Below are 26,059 nucleotides of genomic sequence, written 5' to 3' on the forward strand. Positions count from 1 at the left end.
AAACTGATGTTCAACTTCTGGGAATTCCTTGCGCATTACAAATCCAATTCCACGATGTCTATCTGTTGCCACCAGGCTGACTTTCATATTCTTACCCTTCAAGTTATTCATGCACCTCTTAAACGCTTTTTTCTCCAGTGCCACAGAAGTCACTCCCATGGAAACCTGCTCTATTGCAAAATCGATTATATATCCCGAATCCAGATTCATCATGGTATAGCAACAGTACTTTGCTGAGTATCCAGGACTATCGCATCGACCGTCTCCAGCTAACCGTATCTCTTTCCCGTCTTCATTTGCCAGTAACCTATTCTGATGCTGTGTCCAGGTATGCTGTAATACAGGGAACAAATATTGTCGTTGGATAGTGTAGAAGGTAGTCTCGCTGATAAATTCCACTCCAAGGTATGCGCAAAATCGAGCAATGTGGGCATATGTACTGCCACTAAACAGAACAGAGGACGCAAGTAGTAAGTTGCCCGCTGGCATCCGTCCCAACACTGGTTGACTTTGCCACTCCAGTACTTTATGACCACTGATGCAGGATACCTTCACATACACACAAGAACCGATCTTAGATTTTTTTTCAATTTCCACGGCAGGTGTTTGGCATTGGGGACAAGTCAACTTCAACAGTAGCGAATCCAGGCAAGACTCAAACACTATGTACTTTGGCTCACTTATCATCCTTTCATCTTCATCCACTTCTACTGTCTCTTCCATGTCAGAGGTTGATACACTGTCTGAGGGGTAGCACCAGTCAGGATCCATTTCAATGGAATCATTTCCACACCTTGATATAGAGGAGTCACTTTGCATGCTTGTCTGCATGCTTTCGGGAGGACACTTCTTTGGCGTGCTGCAAGCCATCACTTCAAAAGGCACTGATGCACTCGAGCTGACTTGAGCAATGCCGCTGTCTTCCACTGGATTACTACAGCTACTCATATGTGTGCTGCTTGTGGCTAGTTCACTGCTAATGGGAACTCCCTCCAAATCAGGCTGTCTTGTTTCGGTCTGCACCACCTTCGACCGCTTGCAGTAAGTGTGGTCTGTCCATTTTGACCCCACCTCAGGAAACTGTACTGCTGCATCTATCATCTTCACACGCTGAGTTTTAACTTCTGAAAACTTTGCTTGCACACCTATACTGCAACCTTTTTTCTGAATCTTCGTTTGGCAACCCACCGTTTTCTGAATACACTGCGGAATTTCCATACTGTATACCTCAATGGTTTCCACTTCCTCATACAATTCAGGACCCGGTTCCTGCAAGTAAAACATTGTCATTACTTATGAGGCTGTGATGCATGTCTACAAACAACTTCTACATCTAATGGTGCTGGACATTAGTTGCATTACATCAAGTCTATCCCAAGAATTACAGCATGTCTGTCCCTAAATTGACATTCTCCAAAACCATACAGAATATGGGCTAATATTTTGCAAAATCAACTCCATACTGAAGTTACCAACGCACAACAGTTATTAGCTATGCTGTCAACTTTACGACTGTTAACCTCAATCACTACTCAAATTCTAACTAAAATATGACTTTAAATTTTTTACATATGACAACTGTTACTCATGCAATGTGAAGCTCGCACCCTCTACAGGGCTCATTTAATTGCAATAAGTTATCATTGCTTACCTGAACATGTTCCACGGCCACATCGCAATCTCGGTTTGCTTCTGTAAACGCACTAACTTCTGCTCCTTCTGCCAATGAGTCTGCTGCAATTTTCTTCTTCTTTCGCTGTTGGCTACAATTCTGCAATACATAAATTTTTCTTAAATCAAGACGCACCATTTACGTCAAATGTGCAAAGATGAAGTACTGACTGCTGGATAATGTGCACTGAATTGCAGTACACAGACTTACCTTACGGTGTGCACAAGCTTCTGCATCGACAATTTCGGGCAAGGTTGTTGGTGGTTGGTTCAGAAGTTCCTCTATAAGCTGTACAATAAAGTTCCAACTATTAATAAATGTTACTTAGTTGTCTGCACACCTAATTCGTACCATTTATGGTCACTCAATGTTACATCAACATTGTGTCCACTCTACCTAGTCACGTACCTATAAGTTCTCAAGATATGGCTACATCCATTCATGCGGTCTAGGTCTGTTGCTGAATTGACCCACATCTAAAACTGCAAGTATCAAGCTGCATCTCAGATAAGTAATGAACGGTGCACACTTTAGACATCTGCACAGTCCACCTTTTTCATGCTTAACACACATCATGCACAGACCATCTACTTACATTGCGCCGCTCTTTCCGCTGTTGACGCTGTACTCTCAATGTCCGTTGATTTTTCTTTGCAAATGAGAAAATAGTAGGTACTGCTTCTTTAATTAGTCGCCTAATTGGTCGCCGTGGCTTCATTTCTGCCGGAAGAAGCTCGTACATATAGTTGGGTTCATACTGGCTATCCTCAAAGTGTTTTGAGCACAGGAAATGTCGCGGCTTTGGCCTGCTCACCTCTTCTTTGACAAATTTATTTACATTGCCAACATCTGTACCACAGTTTATCAACCACTGTGTACACGTTTTAATATCCCGGGGAAAACGATGGAAGGACACACCTGGTGGCAGACCATCGCGGCTAATGCGACACCCGTAAGCAAAACACTGAGGCATAGCGGCAGTCACCTAAGGAGAGAGAAAAGAAATTCTGTGTAAAAATTACAACTACCACTACTATACTTACAAGGCACATTTGGTAAGTTACTGACATAATATTGACTATAAGCACACCTACTACAGCAGCACAGATTTACTGCGTCAACCACCTACACTGACCTAACCACTATGATTGGGAATATCAAGGACTCCAAACACATTCCACTGTCACTTTGCCTTGTCACCACTGCAAATTTGGCATGACAAACATTGCAGCACACAATTTTGTTACCTTTGTCGTCAAACCGTAGTCAAGAGTACAAGAACCGGCTTTATTTTAACTTTAAGGCAAGTTACTCAGATATGGCAGCCACAATCAAAATACTTTCAACAACCACTTTCTTCTTGTACTGGAAATGCAAACTGGATTGGTATTCTTGCTTATGTTCAATAGTTTCCATTTGTGAAGTTCACCTGTTATTCAATTCGATCATGGTATAAGAGCTAATCTTTAGCCAGGTACAGTCATGCAACCACATGCAGTAAATAGAAAACTTTTAACATTTCGGCTGAAGCCACACTGTTTCAAGTGAATAAACAAATGTGTATGTAAAGTCAACTTCAGTTTCACCAATGCAGTTGAATCCAAATGTAACACGTAAAAAATACAATACTGCCTCGGCGCTGCATGTACTGCACTCAGCCAGCGTTGTGCTGCATCTCCTGCACTAGACTATAAAGTAAACTAAAAATGAGAAAATTAAAAAATACAAATACTCACTTATTCATGTTTTCACTGTTGCAACCATAACATTTGGGTTATCTGCTTTCAGCTAGCTCTCAGCATGATTAACAAAGTCGTGGGTCATGCGTCAATTCGCCAACTAAAGCTAAGTACCCCATTGGTGAAACATTTTCTTGCCCCTTATGTCAGTTAAAGTTAATTGCATTACTTGTGGAAATCAAATACCTCAAAGATTTTCATTTGTACTGTAGGCCTTGCCTAGGCCCCAATCCTCACGTACATTGCACTCAATTTTGTGCTTTACTTAAATCAGCGCACTGGCATCTCTATATTTTCACCTCTAAATATTTTGTTTCTCTGTTTTAATTATCCAAGAAATGTCGGTTAGCCATGCGACTGCCAGTATTGCAAAAAACTCAAATTTAAAGAACGACTCGCAGAGGTACCAAACTGCCGTTTCTACTAAGCCAGTACTCAGTCATGCACTTTCACAACCCAAGACACCATCTACTTCTGATTTGCAGGCCTATACAGGCATCCATTCAGAGTCATAAAGTCCGCAAGATGCTTCAACCATGGGACCCACGGTAGTCTCTACCTGGGATGGGTCCACAGCTGCTGTACAGGCACCGGCTTCTGAAGGTGTATTCATGCCCATGTTCTTGCCTATTGAAACAGACACTTCCTTCTTCACTTAGGGCTAAATCTGTAATCATGCCTAAAAAAAATGACGCCCATGACACATGCGGAGGACGCTATGCCTAAAAAACATAATGGCTCAAGATCTAATAATTCTAATCAGGGTTATCCAACACCAAACTTCTAAGAGTCCTAGGACTGAAGTGGTTTCTGAATCATTGGTCCAGGGTTCTATTTTGTCCAATTCTTCCGACGATCACGATTTGCCCTTATCTACTTAGGAATACTCTGATGAAGAGCACTACATTACCTCTGCTTCCCCTCAGGAGGATTTTTCTTTAGTGCAAACCTAACATGTCTAGTGCCCAGACTTCTCTCTCTGAAGGGGTAGGATTTCTAGCACTAGAAGCCTTATTGCCCTTGGGCTAGTGAGTAGTTTTCAAGGTCTGCAACAGGATTTTCATTCTTACTAGAATCCTTGTCTAGGCCATCACCACGATGTACCTTCCTGTTGATTTTCTGCTTTACTTAATCACCACACTATCCATTACGTGTTTATTTTTTCCTCTAAATATTTACTGTATTTAATTATTCCCGCAATGCAGTCCATTAGCCATCAGACTACAAGGACTCTATAAAAATGCATGGAAGAAAGCACAGCAATGCATGCAGGACCCACCAATTATTTTTTAATTCGGCCAACAGAGGGCAACCTGCAAGCAGATAACATAAATGTAAAGACTGCATGAGTCAATACACTAATATACAAGTTATGGTAAGTGTACCCAACTGTACTTTTTGAATTGTTGATCAGCCAAGTAGCTTCGTTCATGACAATTCAACATAAATGACTGCAGTGGCCAAAAAGACTACCCTCGGTACAATTTGATGCATGAGTCAAGGCCACAAAAGTTATACAGAGTAGAAATAGAGTTACCATTGTGACAGAGTTCCCCCCATAACGTGCAACTTTCAAATCCAAAGTTACAATACTGTTACGTCTAGTATTAGAAGAATGAATGGACAGCTATTCCACAGAAACAGAAACATTGCATAGTGAGTAAAATCTCTTTATTTCTCTATCAATTTCAAACATGGGCAGTACAACATCATAGGAGAAACCTAAGACATTGTTAAATGGACAGAGTGTTACAAATTGAGACACATTTCAAAGAGAGCATGTTTGCAAAAGAGAATGTCAAAGGACATCTTTACTCTGCAAACACCCATAGTCCCTCAAATGGACGAAAACCAACATATTCATCCTCAGTCTCTTCGGTGGGAAACGCCGAATCTGAACAACAACGCAAGCTGGTATGACCATGCGATTGCCAAAACCGAGTCGCCGATTGTTACACACCCACTTTACATATGCTCTGTAGGCCAGCAGACGGTACCGCCTGAAACAGAAAACAAATCCTTATTACAACTAAGGCTGGTTTACAGATGCAGAATTCAAGTTTATAAACCAGCAGTCTTGAGCAAACATACATGCCAGAAATGAGAACAATCGGATTGGCCAACCAGTGCACAACAGCTATTTACTCAACATCCAAGGTAGCTTTGCCATCAAAGGCCACTAACTTAAAAACATGGCTGTCAGCTAGTAAATAGTTTCTACCTGCACATTAAGCATGTCTATCCGGTCACCCTAACCCTTACATTAGCAGTGATGCCAATCACCTAGGTAGTTGTGTACCTGTTTGTCCATTCTGGGTCTTGCAATCCTCTGCGATTTGTCTGTTGTCTAAACACCCATTCTAGTATGTGCCTTAATAGGCAAGTTGCTGCGAATTCTGGATGTGTTGTAATGCACTGATTAGACAGTGGCAAGTTTAGTTCTCTCCACTTGTCAGTCGCACGTGGTGAGGACACACAGCAGAGGCATTCACGTTCACTTGTCATCATACTGCAATGGCCGCATATGCACCAATGCATATCAGACAGGTTACTTTCTTCTACCTCTGTCGATTGCTCTTCTACGCTCCTCTCCATATCCACACAACGGCGTTTCCTCCTTTGCTCTCCAGGACGATAAGTTGGCTCAAATTGATATCCTTGTCTTGATCTCTTTTGTCCTTCTGATGCCATGACAGCCAGTTGGTAGATTCTGAGAGAGAATTAACATCCAAAAGTTATGAAGAGCCACCATCTGCAGAAGGTGCCACCTGTACTTTTCATGCTGTACTGTAAAAGGCTTTCTTGAATCTCATTAGAGATCTTAAAACTAGCAGAATCACTCAATTTACAGAACCTCTACATGCCAAAAAAAATAAGTGAGTGATGTCAGCCGAATCAAAAACGATACCTTTTCTGCAAAGACCTTCAGTCTTTTCATGTATACACAAGCGCCACAAATGACTATTTTTGTAACAAACCTCAGTAGTCAGTCTGTGAATGCACAAGCACTCCCTAATGACACAAACAATTTACTAGGTCCATGTATGCACAATTACAAAATAGGACAATGCTTTAGTACTGCAGTCAATAGACGGTAAGCGGAACATATGGCTCTGAATGGCCCATTTTTCACCAAGAATGCATAGCGTTTTCACAAGCACAAAAAGTCTTTTCACACATACTTAGGCCATACCTGCACGAGCACAAACATAACTCCGTTATCACAATGACCCCTTCATCATTGTGTATGCAGAATATACATACAAGAACATTTCCTGCCAGGAGCGAAAGTGCAGAGTTTGGACGTACGGACAAGCACCAAGGTTATACATCAATGTAATAAACTCACGCAGGCAGAGACAAAGACAGATGCAGCCTGAGAAAGATGCACACAGAGGTGCATGCACACACAGCGCTCTCTCCTACAGACACACACAGCGCTCTCGCCTACGCACAGGTATGCTGAATTACATAAAAAGTAAAATTGTTACTTACTACAGTCATGTTTGCAGAAGACTCCCATTTCTCAATGACCTGTTCAGTCAGGTTTATCCATGTATGCACAAGCTATACCCATCAAAATGAATCATTTGAATCATCAATGAACCAGGAGGTTCAGGTATGAAGAATTTGGCTTTTTTTTCTGTTTTAGTTCAGGGACTATGTTACAGTATATCGTTGTCAAGATTTGTTTTTGCAGATCAGGCACAACAGGAAGTACTGTATTTTTTATTGTCATATCAGGGTCACAGAATAAGGTAGACAGTTATTCTAGATAAACTGTAAACAGGAACTAAGAATTCAACATCACGTGATAAAACAAGGCTTACATAACATTTTGACATGGGTAATCGGTGCACTAAAACCTCGCAAGATCCGCCCCTAACCGAAGACGCAAAATACATGCAATTACAGCGTGCTGATTATGTTAGGTATTATACAAGATGGGTTAACAAATATGAATTTGATCGTAAACTAGATAAAGTTTCACTAGTTAAACTCCTTAAACAGCGTAAATGTGCTGCAGGAGGTCAAGCAAAAACGCCAACTAGGCATACCTCAAGCACACAGGTGGATTGAGGAAGCAAATCGCAGAGAACAGAAGCTTAAAAATTCAAAAACATTTGTATACAAAGAGAATAACTTCGTAATAGCTACAGCTCCTCCTCCTCCTCCCTTGCCCCCTCCCTTACCCTTTTCAGGCTAAGGAGCGAGTGGACAGGCTGGTCCACCTCCGCGTTATCCTGAAGTTTCAGTAAGACCACAACCAGTTGTTAGAGATCCTTATGAGACTAGGTCTCGAACACATAACACGCATAGGGACACAAAATCATACCAGATAGAGAGGAATCTACAGGATGAGAGTGAGGAAGAAATATGCCCACTTATAGAAGTTGCAAATCCTCAGGCAGGACATGGGCAAAATCCTGCACTCCTATAATATAGACCATGGACACCAGAAGACATATGGAAGGCTACTGCGGGAATCCCCCATCAGAAAGTTATTTGCAAAATGTTTAGAGGATTAACAAGGCATGAGGTAAAGTTATCACTTGAATGGGGAAGGAGTAGAAAAAGTAGTAAGACAAATTATAGGTCCAGATTGGCACATGATTTGTGGTACCTGCAATCCTCGTAATGCAGAACTTAGGCCACTCCCACATAGTGACGCAGAATTAGACAGAGTGAAAGGTCTGACAAACCGAATCTCTGAGAAATGGAAACCTAGAGCAGACTGGACTTGCATTAATCAATGCATACAACAGGAAAATGAGACAATAGATGGATATTATGCACGATTATTAGAATGTTTTAATAATCATAGCGGTATGTCGGTTCCTGAGAACCAAACACATGATTCCACATATGAACAACAATTAAACATGCATTTTTGAAAGGTTGCATTGCACCTATTAGTAGCTTCATTACAAAGTAAAAGGAAGGCGCAAGTATTCACTGCTGAAGACGGAGCGGAAGTATTTGTATTACAGTCATGTAAAAATGGCAAGAAAAAGAATGCCCATGGAAACAGTCTGACAAACTATCAGAAGATAGTGAGGAAAGGGAAAAAGAGAGGAGAGTGCTTCAAGTGTGGAATGAAAGGCCATCTAGCTAGGCACTGTAAACAAAATAAGAAAGCAATGACAGAATATAAAGGAGATGAGGACTAACTATATGATCGTGAGGATACATCTTATGAAAGTCAGGAATCACTAGTAACAGCTACAATAGAAGACAAATACCAATCTAGTAGAAGGAGTAGAGGAAGTACAAATTGACTTAGATGCAAATGGAAATGAAATGTTAGATTTAGCATTGTTGAGCCTGAAATTCTACGGAAGTGACACTTCTGGTGGAGGGAAGGGAAGTCTAATTCCTGTGTGATTCTGGAGCGTCACGGACTTTGATACACCCCGCCAAGTTACCAGAAGATTCTGATTCACCTGATTATACATTATTAAAAGCACCAAACGGACAGCTATACAGGGAACCACTCTCCCATGATATAGCAATATCCAACCCAGTTTCAGGTATGACCCAGAGAAGTAAAATAGTGGTTTCTGCCAAGTGTCCAGTAAACCTATTGGGCAGGGACCTTATGCAGATATTTTGCATAGCAGTAGTTCCAAGTGTACAAGGTATTGAGGCAGAGACAAATTGATACTTTTGTAGTGCGATCGGAGGGTGAAACATTTTATTGGTACAGCCAGGACCTATTCACGACTGGTCCAGGGGCAGTCACCAAGGAGCTGACTAACGTAGCCATCAGTAAAACCCCCTCCCTTGACACTGATCAACAGCATTTGTTACACTGTACTCTATTACTGTACCACACCAGGAGCTGATAGAGAGTATGAGCAAAAACTCTTTAAAAACGTGCAACTAGATTGGTTTTGTGTACTTTGTACTGGGATACTGAGGGGAACAGTGTAGTTAGCTCTTCATTACCTCAACAATTCCTTGCATTGTATAGATCTAATCGGTTGCCACATGTTAGCTTGACAAATAAAAAAGTGTTAAATGGGCAGACTTAGGAGAAAGAGTAACAAGATGGGAGAAGACTGATTTAGAGCTGTCAGAACAAGGGATACAAATACAAAAACTGAATTGGTTGACACAGACACATCCAGCTGTACACTTGCAATATAGCGAGGACAGCTGATTACCATTTTCCTTAGAAGAAAAGGCCTTGTGTGAAATTCCAAAAACTCTTATGGTGAACAGGCAAGTCAGATGTAGGGCTTATTCGAACAGCAGGACCATTTACACTTACCCCAAAGTCACCTTTTAGACCACAGAAAAGACAATACCCTTTGAGAAAGGATGCAGAAGTAGGAATTAAGCCTATAATAGCAGCATTACTCAAAGGAGTACTGGTAGAATATCCTGATTCACCATGTAATACACCACCTATTTCCGGTTAAAAAAGCAAACTGGGAATGGCGGATGGTACAAGATTTACAAGCTGTAAATAATGCAGTAATACCTAGAGCAGCTACGGTGCTAGACCCACATTCTTTGTTGAATGATTTGGAACAGCAACAAAAGTATTTCTCTGTGGTAGATATTAGCAATGCTTTCTTTTCAATACCTATACATCCTGATAGTCAATATTGGTTTGCCTTTACATTTCAGGGTAAAAGGTATACGTATACTCGCCTACCACAGGCATATTATGAGAGCCCAACTATTTTTTGCACAAGAAATGGCTAGCAACCTGTCAGGATTTACACCACCGGGAGGTAGTCACATTCAACTTTATGTAGAGGACATCTTGCTAGCAGCCCACACCCAGCAGCAGTGCAGGGTGGATACTGTAGCATTATTGAAATTTTAAGCAATACAAGGACACAAAGTCAACAAAAGTTACAACTTTAGAGAAAACAAGTTAGATACTTGGGATATGTAATATCCAATCTAGGTAGAATACAAGATGAGGAAAAAAATACAGCAATTTTGCAAGCACCCAACCCAACAACTAAGAAAGAAATAATGTCTTTCTTGGTTACAACTAATTTTTGTCGTAGCTGGATACCGAATAATGCTTTGGAATCTGCTCCACTGACTGATTGGATATATAAGACACCAATGGCAGCACAAGATATTTTACAATGGACAACAGAAGCATAAATGGCTTTCTGCAGGCTGAATCCGTTGATAGCTTCATTAGTTTTATGACTTCAAAATTATGGCAAGTGGTTCTTTAAGACCGTAGATTGTAAGCAAGGGTACATGACGTCAGTATTGACGCACCAACATGGGGATAAGCAACGCCTCATAGCTTACTATTCATCACAGTTAGACCCAGTGGCGCAATGTTTGCCTCACTGTGTACATGCAGTAGTTCCAGCCGCAATGGCAGTGCCGGCTTCGGCCTCAGTGGTGTTATTCCATCCTCTCACATTGTGAGTGCCTCATGGAGTTGCAATAATTTAACTGCAAGAGAAAATGGCATACCTTTCTCCTGCTAGACATCTTTCATGTATGACTATACTGCTAAGCAAACGTCATGACAACTGAACGATGTAAGACATTAAATCCATCAACATTACTTCCAACTGCTGCGGAGGGCACACCACACAGCTGCCTGCAGCAAATTGAGCAGTTAGCTTTGCCTAGACAAGATCTTACAGATATGCCCTTGGAATTATGCCAAGGTGACATTACGTGTATGGCTATTGCAGAAGGGGTCCTACAGGGAAGAATCGGGTGGAGTATGCACTAGACAGACACTGAAATTTTAGAAGGTCAATCCGTACCACACAACTTATCTGCACAAACAGCGGAATTGATAGCTTTGACTAGAGCATGTACTTTAGCAAAAAAGGGTGTTTTTTCTACAGTACATGTATTTGTACAACAATGGAAAAATAGAGTAATGATTAAATCCAGTGGGAAACCTATTAATCATGCGCACTTTATTTTGGAGCTATTAGAATCGATTCAGTTACCTACCAAAGTAGCTATTTGTAAATGTCTAGCTCATACAAAACAGCAGGATAAGATTTCAAAAGACAATGCATGAGCTGATGCAGCTGCAAAGCAAGCAGTCTCAGAAACTTTATAATTGAATGAGGAATTACAACCGTTTGAGATTTTACATTTAGACATGTTAAAAACAATGCAGACACTTACTACCAAAGTAGAAAAACAAAAATTGGTAAAATGAGGTGCAATTCTCGAAAAAGGACTGTACATTTCCCAAGCGAAAAAAAAAATTATTGACGTCTAATTTAGATATGCATCTCTGTTGCGCCATGGGCAGAGCCATGTCTCAACAGGGTGGATGGCACAGTTAGTAAATCGAATATTCCAAACACATGGGTACATAAATAAAAAATAAATTGTGCAGTTTGTCATACTTGTAACAATAAGCACCATGCACAAGGAACGTTTAACACCAAGCAAGGAATTTTTCCTATACCACCATACCCATTACATACTATTTGGATGGATTTCATAGAATAAAATAATTGAAAAGGGAATAAGTTTTGTTTAGTTATCGTAGAGATTTTTATTAAATGGCTAGAAGATTTTGCACCCAAAAACCCAGATGCAGCAACAGTGGCGAAAGACCTGATGAAAGAACTAATCCCTATATGTGTCATTCTGTAAAGGATTAATAGTGACAACGACACGGAATATGTGAATCAACGATTCACCATCTTGGGAGGTTTTTTTTGGATCTCCTTAAAGAACCATTGTGCTTCCCACCCACAGTCAGCAGGACTGTTGGAAAGGTAGAATGGTACCATCAAAAGTAAGCTTAGGAAGCTATTTGAGGAAACCCAAATGAACTGGATATACTGTCTGCCTTTAGCACTGCTGAGTATGAGAACGGTTCCAAATGTAAAAGGTTTGACTCCCTTCGAAAGTTTTTGTGAGAGCATGTTATGTGACTCAGTGGAAAGCTCTCGTGACTGCAGTTCGTTAGCAGAATATATGAAGAAATTGTTAAGCAATAAATCTGTTTTGCATTTTAACTTTTTCAGATAAGACAGACCAAACCGGTAGAAGCAGTTTTGGAACCAGGATCCAGGTTCAAAGTGACGAAGAAACATAACTGGGAGAGTCCAAAGTGGGAAGGTCCATACCAGGTCCTGTTGGCAATGCCTACTGCAGTCAGAGTAGCTGAGAGGACGTCCTGGGTTCATTTGACGCATTGTAAACCTGTAAAGAACTTTCAACTTGATAAAAACTTTGATACACAAGGGAAAAATGGCGAAGAGTAAAGCAAGCTGAAAAGCAGAGCAACCCCAGAACTATTCCATAAATATTTTGTTAGCTGTGCATTTGTTGACTACCAATTTTCTCTTATTATTGTTTTTTCCTGCACTCAACCACACAAGTGAAAGTGACTAGACGTGATGAACTGTCTATAGACTGGAATCCAAATTTTAACACATGCCTGGCCATGAAACCTGTGTATGCAGACTATGAACATTTCAAATAGCTGGGTTTGTACAGCTATAACAGCATATGGAGGAGGCTTAATGTCCGCTGTCCCTAAAGGGGTAACGGACTTGGGAAAATTTGCTTTTTGATACAGGAACTGTGAGATCACAGGACGAAATAGCTTTATTTTTACCTGTCACACAAAAAGGAGTTGTATGTTTCTACTAAAATGACACCCTCCATGTGGACTCTGAGTCGAATGAAAACTACATTAAATGCAGTACGTGACAATACAGTCTTAACTAAACAATTGTCTATTAAAGATAGGAAAATGTTTCCTGCAGGGATAACACGTATTACTACCAAAGTAGAAAACTGTTATTTCATTTGAAGGAAAAAGGCATATAAATGTTAACCTGAGAATTGGTCCGGCAGTTGTTTTTTGGGTTATCTGGTTACAGCAATAAAACATACTGCAGAACTACCTGTGGGTAAGATACGACATGTAAGGGAAACAGCTCGAAAATCTGAAGAATCCAGTTGGGAAGATCGAAGCTGGTTGGAAAGACCATGATTTAGTAAGACAAAAGTGAATTGACTCGTATGGACTTGTGTGACAAGTGTTATTTCCTGGCCAGGAATACTACCAGCCTATGGAACAGTCCAATCGATCTGGGAGCTGAGGAAGCTGTCGAAACTTTAGAAGTAATGAGTAATGCTACTTTTTCCACCCTAAAATTGGTGACTAATGAAGTCGATGCAATGAAAACTGTTGTGCTACAAAATCCAATGGCTCTTGACTTCACCCAAGCAAAAAGAGGTGGTACATGGAGAAGAAAGCTGTGCTCATCACCTAGCGGGAATTCAGCAAGTATCAGCCATGACTGAACCAGGCCCAAACCCACTGACGGACTTTCCATAATCTGTTTGGGGGGTGGGGTTCCATCCAAATGAACATTCTAATTGCTATTTGTGTGGGTATACTCCAAATAGGAGCATGTGTTTGCTGTGGAATTCCCTGCATGAAAAGATCAAAGATGTTGTTGATATATCTGTTACTGAAACTTTCTACCAAGATATTGAAATTGAAAAATTTATTTCAGATGATGCTTTTTCTGATGTTTAGATTAAGACTCCCCAAGCAGAAAATACTGAGCGTGAAAGGCTAGGAGATGAAATGACACTATGCATACTTCAGATTAGAATAAAAAGTATTAATAGGGGGTGAAATCTTAGGAAAATATGTATTGAAATATATGTGAAATGCTAGTTTTAAAGAGAAGTAATTAATAATGCGATTTATTCTATTAATCATAGAACAGAAAGGATAAAATTCATGTGTAAATGCAAGTAACCTCTGAAACTGCAGTATGCTTTGAGCCCTGACCCTGGCAGCTGCCAGCTCAGAAAGCTTAATGTTAGGTTTTTCGTAAGTGATTAGCTGATTGGTCAGGAAATTAATTGACCATATTAATCTTCCGCTCCCTTCCAGTGTCCTTTTTTAATAAAATCTTCTTCCGGAAGTTTTGTAATTCAACCTTGTGAAGATAACAGCTGTGTAAGGGAATGAATTAAAAACTGAATCTACAACTGTATTTTACCGATTAGAAGTAACCTTACAGGAAGACATTATAACTGAACAGCTGGATAGCAAGGCCGTATTATATCTAAATAACTGTCTTAAATGTATTACATCAGCATTATTAAATGACTAGAATACTGTTAGTAAGAGTGATGTAGATGCCTTGTGACTAACCGCGTCAGTAAGGTGGAAATAACTTGAATGCAAACAGCATAAAAAAGGCTGTATTTCCAGTATTAGGGCAGACAAAATTATATACTTGTATTGTATGGTCTTTTGCCTCCTGGTGTACACTAGTAAACTTTTGAATCTGAACCTCCTGTGTATTGAATTATGATTTTTTTATTTGACAATTTCACTTTGTCCATGTGTTCACAAGCAGCAACATTTGTGAAAATGAGTCCAGTAGTGAAGTCACACACACACACTTGCACACACACACTTGCACACACACACACACACACTTGCACACACACACACACACACACACACACACTCCTCGCTTGCACACACACACACTCCTCGCTTGCACACACACACACACACTCCTCGCTTGCACACACACACACACACACACACACACACACACACACTTGCACACACACACACACACACACACACACACTCCTCGCTTGCACACACACACACACACACACACACACACACACACACACACACACTCCTCGCTTGCACACACACACACACACACACACACACACACACACACACACACACACACACACACACACACACACACACACACACACACACACACTCCTCGCTTGCACACACACACACACACACACACACTCCTCGCTTGCACACACACACACACACACACACACACACACACACACACACTTGCACACACACACACACACACACACACACACACACACACACACACACACATCTTGCACACACACAAACACACCTTGCACACATACCTTGCACACACAAACACACACACACACCTTGCACACACACACACACACAGCATCTTGCACACACACAGTCGAAAAACTAGAGAAACAAAACAAAAGCCAGTGTGAGGAAATACCGCTCGGGTCCGCAACTTCAGAACGCCAACTCGACTAAATAACTGGCTAGCTAAATAGTATATTTAAATATAATAAATATTTTTGTATATATACAAAATATAGTATATATAAATAGAATAAATATTTTTGTAAAGCGGCAGTGGAGATTTATTTGCACATTAGTTAACAGGGGTGCAAGGAGACATCAGGTTGTGCACTAGAATTTGATATTACCTTGTCCTCCTTTAAGAAATTGTTTTTCTGCACCCTTGTGGTAGAAGTGTACTGATTTAACCTGTCTGAATTGGGAATTAGTGGTGTAAGGCTTACTGTGTGATTTCCTGATTCATGGTTCTCTTTGCTTGTATTTAAACCTTGTATTTGTGAAGTGTATCTCGTCACATAGAGTCAGTTAGCAGTGCCCTATATAGATGCAAAAGCCTAGAAGCCAGCGGCGGCTGGTGACTTCAAATCACAAGGGGGCTGCAGGAGACAGCTGAATGGGTGGGGTCAAGGGGAGGCAGAAAGGGGAGGAGCTATGCACAAAACCACCAAAAACTAACTTTAATTAAATACGCTGCCCTGGGTGGCAAACCATCATTATGAAAGTCCAATCAAGACAAAAATAAGTGTAGAAGAATAAAAATATTTCAATGCATTGGCTGCATGACAGCTTACTTAATATCTAGATGGAAACAAAAGGTTGTGAGGCATGAAAAAATAAATTACTTATTAAATACATTACTGGAATGCCAGTCAAAATAAGTATAAGAAAAACCAGAAGCACTCAACTCAAACCACTTCTCCTTGCACTGCAGTCCTAATTATAATATATTCAGCAGTCCTAATTATAATATATTCAGCTTTATTAAAGTAACAAATAACATGCTGAAAGTAGAAATCTATGTGATGCCCCCACTTGTAAAAATGTTTCTTCTCCAAAAACGACCCGCTGCCTGACAACTTTCATGGGGAAAACATGATAAAACTAAAAGTAAAAAATGAAAAGCAAACAAGAAACAAGCTCAAGATACATTGCTTAAAGGATTACTGTACAGGTTATGGACCACACATGATTGGCATTCTGTTTAGTTTACGGGTAAAGTCTGTAGAGATGACTGGAAGTCTCCAACAAGTGTAATGAGCTTTTTAAAAAAATGGAATCCTGTCCTTTAATACCCAAGGCTTATACATTATCTAGTCAAGTATTCTCTGCATGGCAACAGAAAGGCTTTCAATGTTGGCAATTCTTTAACAGTATGCTTATTACTTGCATGTTACGATCTCAGGCAAGCTTACCTTATGGTCATCAAAGCATTGCTACTTAAAAACACAGAGCAACAGGCTGAGTAATAATCATAAATCAACAGTCCAAAAATATGACAGAAACCAGACCATTATGCAAAATCAAGGACAGATGAAAAGCCACTGTAGTACTTATGCAGTGTGTCCTCCCCATCCAAGGTAGATACAACTACTCCTTGCCTTGCTTGGACACATCCAGGGTCACTACATGGGGGAGTGGGGTGCAACAAGCATGTCACAATCTGAAATATCTCTGGCTGACTGTGGAGTCACTACATGGGGGAGTGGGGTGCAACAAGCATGTCACAATTTGAAATCTCTGGCTGACTGTGATGGCCCGGACACATTTGTCATACCTCTCAACCTCAAGAGCAAGAAATCTGGACAAAGCCATACACAGAAGTGGGACAAAGGCCCAACAATAAGGCCATTTTATAAATATTGCTCTAATAAACTTAGAAAGATAATAGAATAGGTCTTGCATTAGTATGAATTTTCTGAAGGGTATAAAATCGGAAACTCAAATGTCTGTCATTTTCTAACTTCAGTCTTTAGTGATGTCACTAATTTGCCAAAAAAAACACAATTTTATCAAAAATGGACAAAAATGTGATGCAAAAATATAATAGACACACAATACAGCTGCTACCTGTCAAAGGGACACTAATATTAGTACTGCTACCTTGAGCAGCTGACAAAATATAAAAGAATCTACATGCATTTAAAGTAATGTATAACTTTGATTATTACAGTTATTTCTTAATTGTAAACCCTCCATGTTTTCTTCCAAAATTGCTATTTTGCGGAGGGATTATAAGGGGGAAGAGCTACATTGAGCCAAAAATTGGGGACAGTTGAGAGGTTGGCTATGCCTAATTCTATAAAGAAATTTATTTGCATGTACCGCTCAACCTGTTAATGCAGTAAATCTGAACAAGGCCAAATATATTGGGGGCACATATAAACAGTACTAAAAATTGCGACAGTTGATAGAACAGCTCTTACTTTAACATGCATTTTTCTGAAGGTTCTGAAGTCTGAAACTTATTGAGTGACTTCTGGCAAATCATTTAGGAATTAAAACTAAAAATTTTATGAACAACCAAAATTAAGAAGCAAAAATCTATTCATTCTTTGAAAATCTGGACAGTTGGGTGGTATAGTTCAGCTGGGCCTGTCTGAGTTTGCTGCCCTTCCCCCCCTGACAAAATAATGGTAGAATGGAGCCTCTGCAGCCATTCCAATGAACCATTATACTTGGCTATTTCACTCCAATTACCATAAACACTAATGTGCATACTGCTTTACTTCTATGATGAGGAGTTGGACTTCATTTGAAAGTTTTATTTTGTATTTTACAGCACAAGCACTAAGTCATCTGTTAAACAAAGCAATGCAGTCTCACAATGAAAACTTAGCATTAAAACTTCTCTGTCCTTGAAACTCACATTCATTGAAACAGTATTGAAACCCACATTCAAAGAAAATACATTTTGCCAGTGGCAGATAAAGATTAATTTTGGGCTGTTTTCGAATCATAGGCTCCTTGCATATGAAACATACATGTGCACTTTGATACACCTTCCTCATTGTACTAAAATTATATTCCTTGTACAAACATTTATCATGTTACAGGATGTTCTACATCAGACTTGTCCACCATTATTAGTAAGCAATGAAACAAACCATATTCACAATTCTACAGTCCACCTTAAAGAGTCATTTATCATAAAAAAGTCTACTCAGACTTCCACAGTCCACCATTATTAGTAAATATGCACAATTCTACAGTCCACCTTAATCAGTAAATATGCACAATTCTACAGTCCATTATCAGTAAATATGCACAATCTCTGAAGTCAGTCATCTAAATAATTCCACATTAAAGAAATCTGTAACTAATGAAGCGGTTGCTGCTAGCAATCACCTTTATATTTCATGGTTTCATCGAAAAATAAAGTGTCTGTTGGCCCTCAGGAATAAATTGCCTATATTACATTAAAAAAATGATAAGCTAGTAATAATATTGCAAGAGGAAATGGATGGCAAACTGATAACGAACTCAGTCAGTATCTTCACCAAGGAGAACACTCTCAGTACGGCAGCATCCACCCCTTGTGGGAGTAGAACACACAACCTTCTGCATCAAAAGCAAGCACACAACCTGTTGTGCTATAGTATTAACTTGGCAAAGCAGTAAACTTCTATTACCATGCAGCTCACAGTTTCTTGTAAAATCTACTCAATACTCAACTGCATCTCAACTTCGCAGCTCAAGAAAACTGGAAAAAGCCAAAATGCATTGGGGGGGGGGGTGGTCAAAAGCCCAAAATCAGGGACACATTAAACATTGCTTGTATAATCTTGGCAATTTGCTAGAATAAAATGTTGTGTTGCCACCATATATTTAACTGCCAAGGTCCCTGAGCAAAAAACAGTCAGAGTAACATACCACTACGCCACATCAGCTGCTTTGTAAAAGAGAGGAAGACTGAAACTTAAATGGCTATCATTTAGTGAATTCAGTTCTCACCATAGCCGTCAACCTCTTAGTACAAAACACCTGGACAAACCCAGTAATGAGGGAATACAGGCCTCAAACATATTCAGTGAATTCAGTTCTTGCCATAGCTGTCAACCTTAGCACCAAAACCTGGACGAAGCTAATAAATGGGGGAATACAGTCCCAAAAATTGGGACAAATTTAAAATATTCATCTTATAAACTTAGAAAACTGCTAAAAAAATAAAGTTGGGCTACTATGTATTCTGAAGAACATGAAGTTGGAAATTCAAATGCCGGTCAATTTTACTGCGGACAGAACTAAAACAATTTTCAGCATAGACGCAGGGATTAATACTGCAGACACTTCTTTGTAAAATGGCAGGGCACCAGAGCAAATCCACACAAATACAGGGAGGAGATGCAGACAGAAGCCACCCCAACCAAGAATCAAACCAGAAAGCCTACAGCCTATAGCTGTGAGGCAACAATACTACCACTGCACCATCAATTATGAAAGGGATTAAACATTCAGAAACCTGAAGTCTGAAATTCAAATTCCTGTCAATTTTACTGCGGACAGAACAAAACCAATTTTCAGCAGGGATTAAAACTGCAGACACATCTTTGTAAAATGGCAGGGCACCAGAGCAAATCCACACAAACACAGGGAGGAGATGCAGACTCCACATAGAAGCCACCCCAACCAAGAATCAAACCAGAAAACCTATAGCTGTGAGGCAACAATACTACCACTGCACCATCAATTATGCAAGGAATTAAACATTCAGAAACCTGAAGTCTGAAATTCAAATGCCTGTCAATTTTACTGCGGACAGAACAAAACCAATTTTCAGCAGGGATTAAAACTGCAGACACGTCTTTGTAAAATGGCAGGGCACCAGAGCAAATCCACACAAATACACGGAGGAGATGCAGACAGAAGCCACCCCAACCAAGAATCAAACCAGAAAGCCTATAGCTGTGAGGCAACAATACTACCACTGCACCATCAATTATGCAAGGAATTAAACATTCAGAAACCTGAAGTCTGAAATACAAATGCCTGTCAATTTTACTGCGGACAGAACAAAAACAATTTTCAGCATAGACGCAGGGATTAAAACTGCAGACACGTCTTTGTAAAATGGCAGGGCACCAGAGCAAATCCACACAAACACAGGCAGGAGATGCAGACTCCACACAGAAGCCACCCCAAACAAGAATCAAACCAGAAAACCTATAGCTGTGAGGCAACAATACTACCACTGCACCATTGATTATGCAAGGAATTTAACATTCAGAAACCCTTAAGTCTGAAATTCAAATGTCTGTCAATTTTATTTCACATTTTTTAATCAGGACAGTCTGACTTGGAACAAACAAACAATTTTAAGCTGAGGCCCAGGAAGAAATAATGCAGACATGTCTTTGTAACATGGGAGGACACAAAAGCAAACACACACAAACACAGGGAGAAGATACAGACCCCACAAAGAAGGAACCCCAGCCAATAATCAAACCCAAGAACCTGCAGCTGTGAGGCAACAATGCTACTACTACACCATCAAATATCAACCATTGCAACATTTACAAACCACAGATATTATGAGGAACAGTTCAGATCCAATAGGATGCAAAAATCTGCAATTTTTTTACAAATGGTGGTGGGTAGGGAACTCAAGTCTTTAACACCTGAATACAGGGTACAGGGTTCAAGCCTGAGGTATTCCCTACCACACCGCCATAAGCACCTGGGGCATTTACACACACACACAGCAGTAAAGCATAAGCACCATACACAAACTCCAGTAAAGCATAAGCACCATACACACAAAAACATTGTAAAATAAAGGTAAAAAGCACCATACACTTACCTGAATATATCCAGCTAATTTACATCCTTCACGCGCAATACTCAAAGACCCACGAGATCCCAAGGAAAGCCCGACAAGATCCCAATGCTCCTTCCTGAGTCCTGCTGCTGCTCTTGCAGTCCGGACGCGACCCATAATCTTAGTGAGTCTGTGCACTTTAAAGTGCACAGACGTCTCCTTGTGTCCCCCTATGGGGACTGCCTTGAGCATGCGCATAGACCGACAGTAGCCGGGACTACTGCGCTCAGTCTGCGAATCTTCAAAAAATAATTTTTTTTCTTTCTATTTTTTATTTTGAGGGGGCTGCAGTCCGGCAGCCCGATGCCATGAGCCGCCCCTGCTAGAAGCTCAGTTTTTCCCTAAAGAGCCGTCAGTGAAACCCTACCTAGCTTTGCTACTTCTCTAGAAGCAACTCAGTTGAGTGCTGAGCAGCATTGCCTTATTGATCCTTAGCCCAAACAAAGTATAGGTCCCTCTTGTAGTCTTGGTGCTACAAGCACAATACTGTCAAATTAACCCATTCCTTTCCATAATTAAAACATACAGGAAGAGTCTGCTATTATGGAGTGGCAGTTTTCCATCATCTCTCTGGCAGCCTGATAGACATGGGCATCCTAAGGCAATGTAGCAATTGTCCCATGTATACTGACAACCACTTACTTGTAAAACAAACAAATACTTTATGTGAGAGATGTAGTTACACTATGAAAAAAATATTGGAGGGAAGACTCTCATAATGCCAAACAATTTGTTAGCACACAGACTTCCCACACTAAATAAGGACATGACACATACTCACATATGCGGAGGTAGTCACTAGTAACTTACCAAAAGATCAGAGGACTCCCAAATGGAAACCACTTACACACATCCCTCAGAGCCACACGCTCCAGGGATCTAAACCTTGTCATCACAATGAACAAAACATGCTGAAGGGATAGGTTCCTGACCCAGAGACTCCCCATACTCTGGAATAGACTGCCCATACATGTCAAGCAGAGCGCCTCATTGACCCTCTTCAAAAGGAACCTTGATGATTGGATGGGAGATATGAAATTCATCCCAGGGATCATGTCAGTTGCCCTACTAGACAGGGGTCCAGAGAAGTAAATATTGTGGGAAGAAATATCCAGGGAATTGTTATGGCTAGGCTTGCATAGGCCCTAGGGACGATAGCGTAGTACTAACCTATGAACATAATGCAAACAAACAACCACAACACAAAATAACACATACACCAGCATCTCAACATATAAGCCCATAAGGTGTAGTACCACAACATCTAATGTATTGGTCATAGGTGACTCCATTGTGAAACACACAGATGTTCCCCTCACCAGGCTGGATAAGGAGCCGGTTACAGTTAGCTGCCCGTCGGGTGCCAGGATTCGTCAAATCACTCAACTACAAGTACTGGTATGACTCTGTCCTAGTTCACATGTGGGTGAATTTCTTGAGATGTGCCTCACTGGACTGTATGAAGAGAGACATGACTGAGCTCTCAGATTGTGTCATGGGCAAGCATTATCCTAGCCTTAAGCAGAATTCTGCCTTCTGCGAGAATGATGCCACAGTACAAGCAACAATGATTCGCTTTAACAATTGGCTTAGCTTCTGGTATCAGTCCAAGGGGGTACACTGTCAGCCTGGGAAGACATGGTCCATAGGTGCAGACCATATCTGGCAACTCCCCCCCCCCCCACCGAATGGAGATAAGACTCTTATGCAGAGGTGTATACCAATGCCATGTATAACCATTTGAGCAGTTGTAGCTGACTGGATTAAAACCAGGCCTTGCCAAAAGGCTATACAACAACAAAAATAAATTAATGCCCAAGAACGAGGGAAATGGCCCAGCAGAGGAAGAAGTTCCTCTCTAGCTTAAACAAACAAATTAGAGATCTTATCAAGTCCTCCAAAGCTAATGTTGAAGTAAAATAGCCTCCCTAGCTATGGATAATCACAAGGCATTCTTTAACTACAACCAAAATCTGAAAAGGAATACCAAGCTATGCGCCGAACTGATATGTATCATTCATTCCAAAAAGGTTGCTTTAATATTGAAACACTGTTAATGTTCCCCTTATTGTTCAGAATTTATTTTTCAGAAGTCCAGGCAAACTTGAATGACCTGTGGCTGTTCGCTGATGATTGCCAAATTAGGAGCAATCATTGTGTCCCACAACCATGTTAATATATTTCAGGCAGGGTTAACACAGCCACAGATTAAAGCTAAACACAAATAAATGCATTATTATTGCCTTTGGAAAAGCGGACATCCCTGTTAATTATATTATAAACCCTCCTTAAGAGTAGACCCAGTGGTACTTGATCATGGTGCTTAGGTTGATAGCAGTTTGATCTTTGACCATTACATATCCACAGTAGTAAGGAAATCCTATGTGGCACATCTTATAAGTAAAGGCATCACATCTAGAGCTACTGATGTTATAATTTAATTATATACTCAGCCCTCACCAGACAAGCAATTGAGTTCAATGCTCACTTTTGCATGTACCTCACCAGACACCTGCAACAATTGGAGAAACCACAGAGGTTTCTCAACAAGAAATGACAGGGTACACAAAACAAGTCTTATGCAGAAAGACTGAAAGCCCTGTCAACCTATTAGGTCTCCTACAGTTTGCTAAGGGGTAACCTGTGTCTGGATTACAGGGCAGTCTCTGATCTGGCCCTAATGGAAATACTACACTTTCATAAATCAAACCTGTACAAGGGTTACTTGGTCCAGAGATCTTAATCTAGCCTCTGACATGAACAGGTCATGCTAGACAGATAGATCTCCCAGAGGCTGCCACTTCTCTGTAACCAGCTTCCAGTTCATGTGAAACAGAGCCCCTTGCTGACCCTCTTAAAAGACAACCTAGACCAATGGATGAGTGAAGGCAGATTCACCCCGGGTGTGGTGCCCATATCCCTCCTGGACAGAGGAAGTCTGTATTAATGGTCTTAGACCATTACCTCTGCAAACTTCACTCACCTAACCACCAACAATTGGGGCAACTCAGGATAAATATGGATAGGCTTGTAAGGGCTCTAGGTATGTTAGGCTAGTAACCTTCTATGAACCTTTGAACTTGTAAACTTAGGCCTCCAGCAGAATAAAGCAGCAGTGAGTAGTCTCTTCTGTAGTTTAGTTCATTAGTTATATTTATTTGCTTGAAGTTATAGGCCCTTTTCTCCACCTCACGTTTCCTGTCCTGAGTTTCCTTCAGAGTGTCTGTTCAGTGTGATACTTGCAGCAGAAAGTAAATACCCTTTTACAAGCACTTTCCTTTCCTTAGAGCACAGTAACAAAACAAATACACTACCTTGGCACACTTCCAAAGTGACAAATCAATGAAGAGAAGGACTTCATTCTAGCAAATAAGTAGCAAAATTACTGGTTACAAAACTGATTGTGTTTTTAATTTTCCTACTCAAGAGCGAGCGATTTAAACAATTGTTGGTGTTGGTTTACAATAAGTAAATAAGCAAATAAAACAGTATTGCAGTGTCTGACCTGATACTGCATGTTCAGTATTACAGAAATGTCTGGCTTTGATTTACACTTTTTTAATACAGGAGCAGCCAGGGTACTGGCTATCATCTCCAAAACTATCCTGCTGTAGGCAGAAAATCCACTTTTCACACTGACATAAAAAACTTCTGGACTTATGTAATTAAAAGAACAAATTTTGCCATTAGACTGAAATTATGGTTTTCCGAAATTAATTTGTAAAGCAGGCTTGCTGCTACTACTCTATTAGCAATAAATTATCTTCTTGAGTTCTTGTTTACTGAGATAAAGTTCATTAGTTCCCTGCTAATGAATGTAGTTTGTACATAGGTCGTTTTCACTAGTAATTATACAATGGTGCTCTCACCAATGTCAGTTTAGACTATTAGAAATGGTATAAATCAGTCACATAAAAACTCATAATGTGCCTTCACTGAAAGTCCATTGCCTCCCTAAACAAGGACTGGGAAGTTATACCATCAGCAACCCTGCAAAGCAACCCTAACCAAGTACCTCCCCGATTCTGCTTTACCCCTACATGCACTGCAGAACTCCAGCTGTCTCTGAAGATAGAGTAGAAGGAAGCATAGAGTGAATAGAAAGAAGATAGACAGAGTCTGAAGCATAGAATTATGTCAAGGAAATGCACATTTTAAAAAGAAGCAAAACAAAGCAAATACTCCAACTAATAGTTAATCAAAAGTGCTTTCGCCCGGTCACAAAACCTGTAAAAAAGAAGCAATTAATCTTTCCAAGCTATATTATGCAGATAAAATTGTTTGAAGAGAAACGTTTTTATCTGCATAATAACGCTTGTGAAGATTAAATGTTGGGAGAACTAAACGGAACACAATGTGGAAATGCGTGCGTAGTCATGCACGCGGTCGATGGCGTGAACATGTAAAAACTGTTTGCGTGTAATTTTTAAATAAAAAAAATAAAAAAAAAAACGCCAGCGATTTAGAAGGTTGAAACACATTCACTCGGCACCAAGCATTCACATCACATTCACACGCATGCACATCAGATTTTGCAACGAGTGCAAACTCTCTCTCTCTCACACACACACACAGAAAACACATTTTGGCTCAAATGGGACTAGCGATTACAACAACATGATAAACACGGCACCAGTCATACACCAGTCATACACCCTCAATTGATAAACTAGCTTTCACATACACACAACCCACTAAACAAGCACATTCACACAACCCAGCAGCCATCCAACCTAGCGTTCACCAATTGAAACATGCGGAGACCACAAATAAAAAAAAAAAAAAAAAAAACCACATTCCTACTGCAGCTAAATTCACAAACCCGCAGCCCAAACGCATCGACACATACACACAACACAGCAGCCATCCAACAGAGTTCTGCACCACCGTTGAACACCAAACACGCGGCGACCACAAAAAAAAAATAA

General features: G+C 40.4%; 1 protein-coding gene across 1 annotated transcript in view; it reads left to right on the forward strand.

The window, feature by feature from the left end:
* Nucleotides 1-26,059, forward strand: part of OPLAH (5-oxoprolinase, ATP-hydrolysing) — a 1,902,532-nt gene that overhangs the window by 621,913 nt on the left and 1,254,560 nt on the right. The window lies entirely within an intron of this gene.

This window comes from Protopterus annectens, chromosome 3.part1 (assembly GCF_019279795.1).
Source record: "Protopterus annectens isolate FY-2018-M chromosome 3.part1, PAN1.0, whole genome shotgun sequence".
In the NCBI taxonomy this organism is placed as follows: domain Eukaryota; kingdom Metazoa; phylum Chordata; order Ceratodontiformes; family Protopteridae; genus Protopterus; species Protopterus annectens.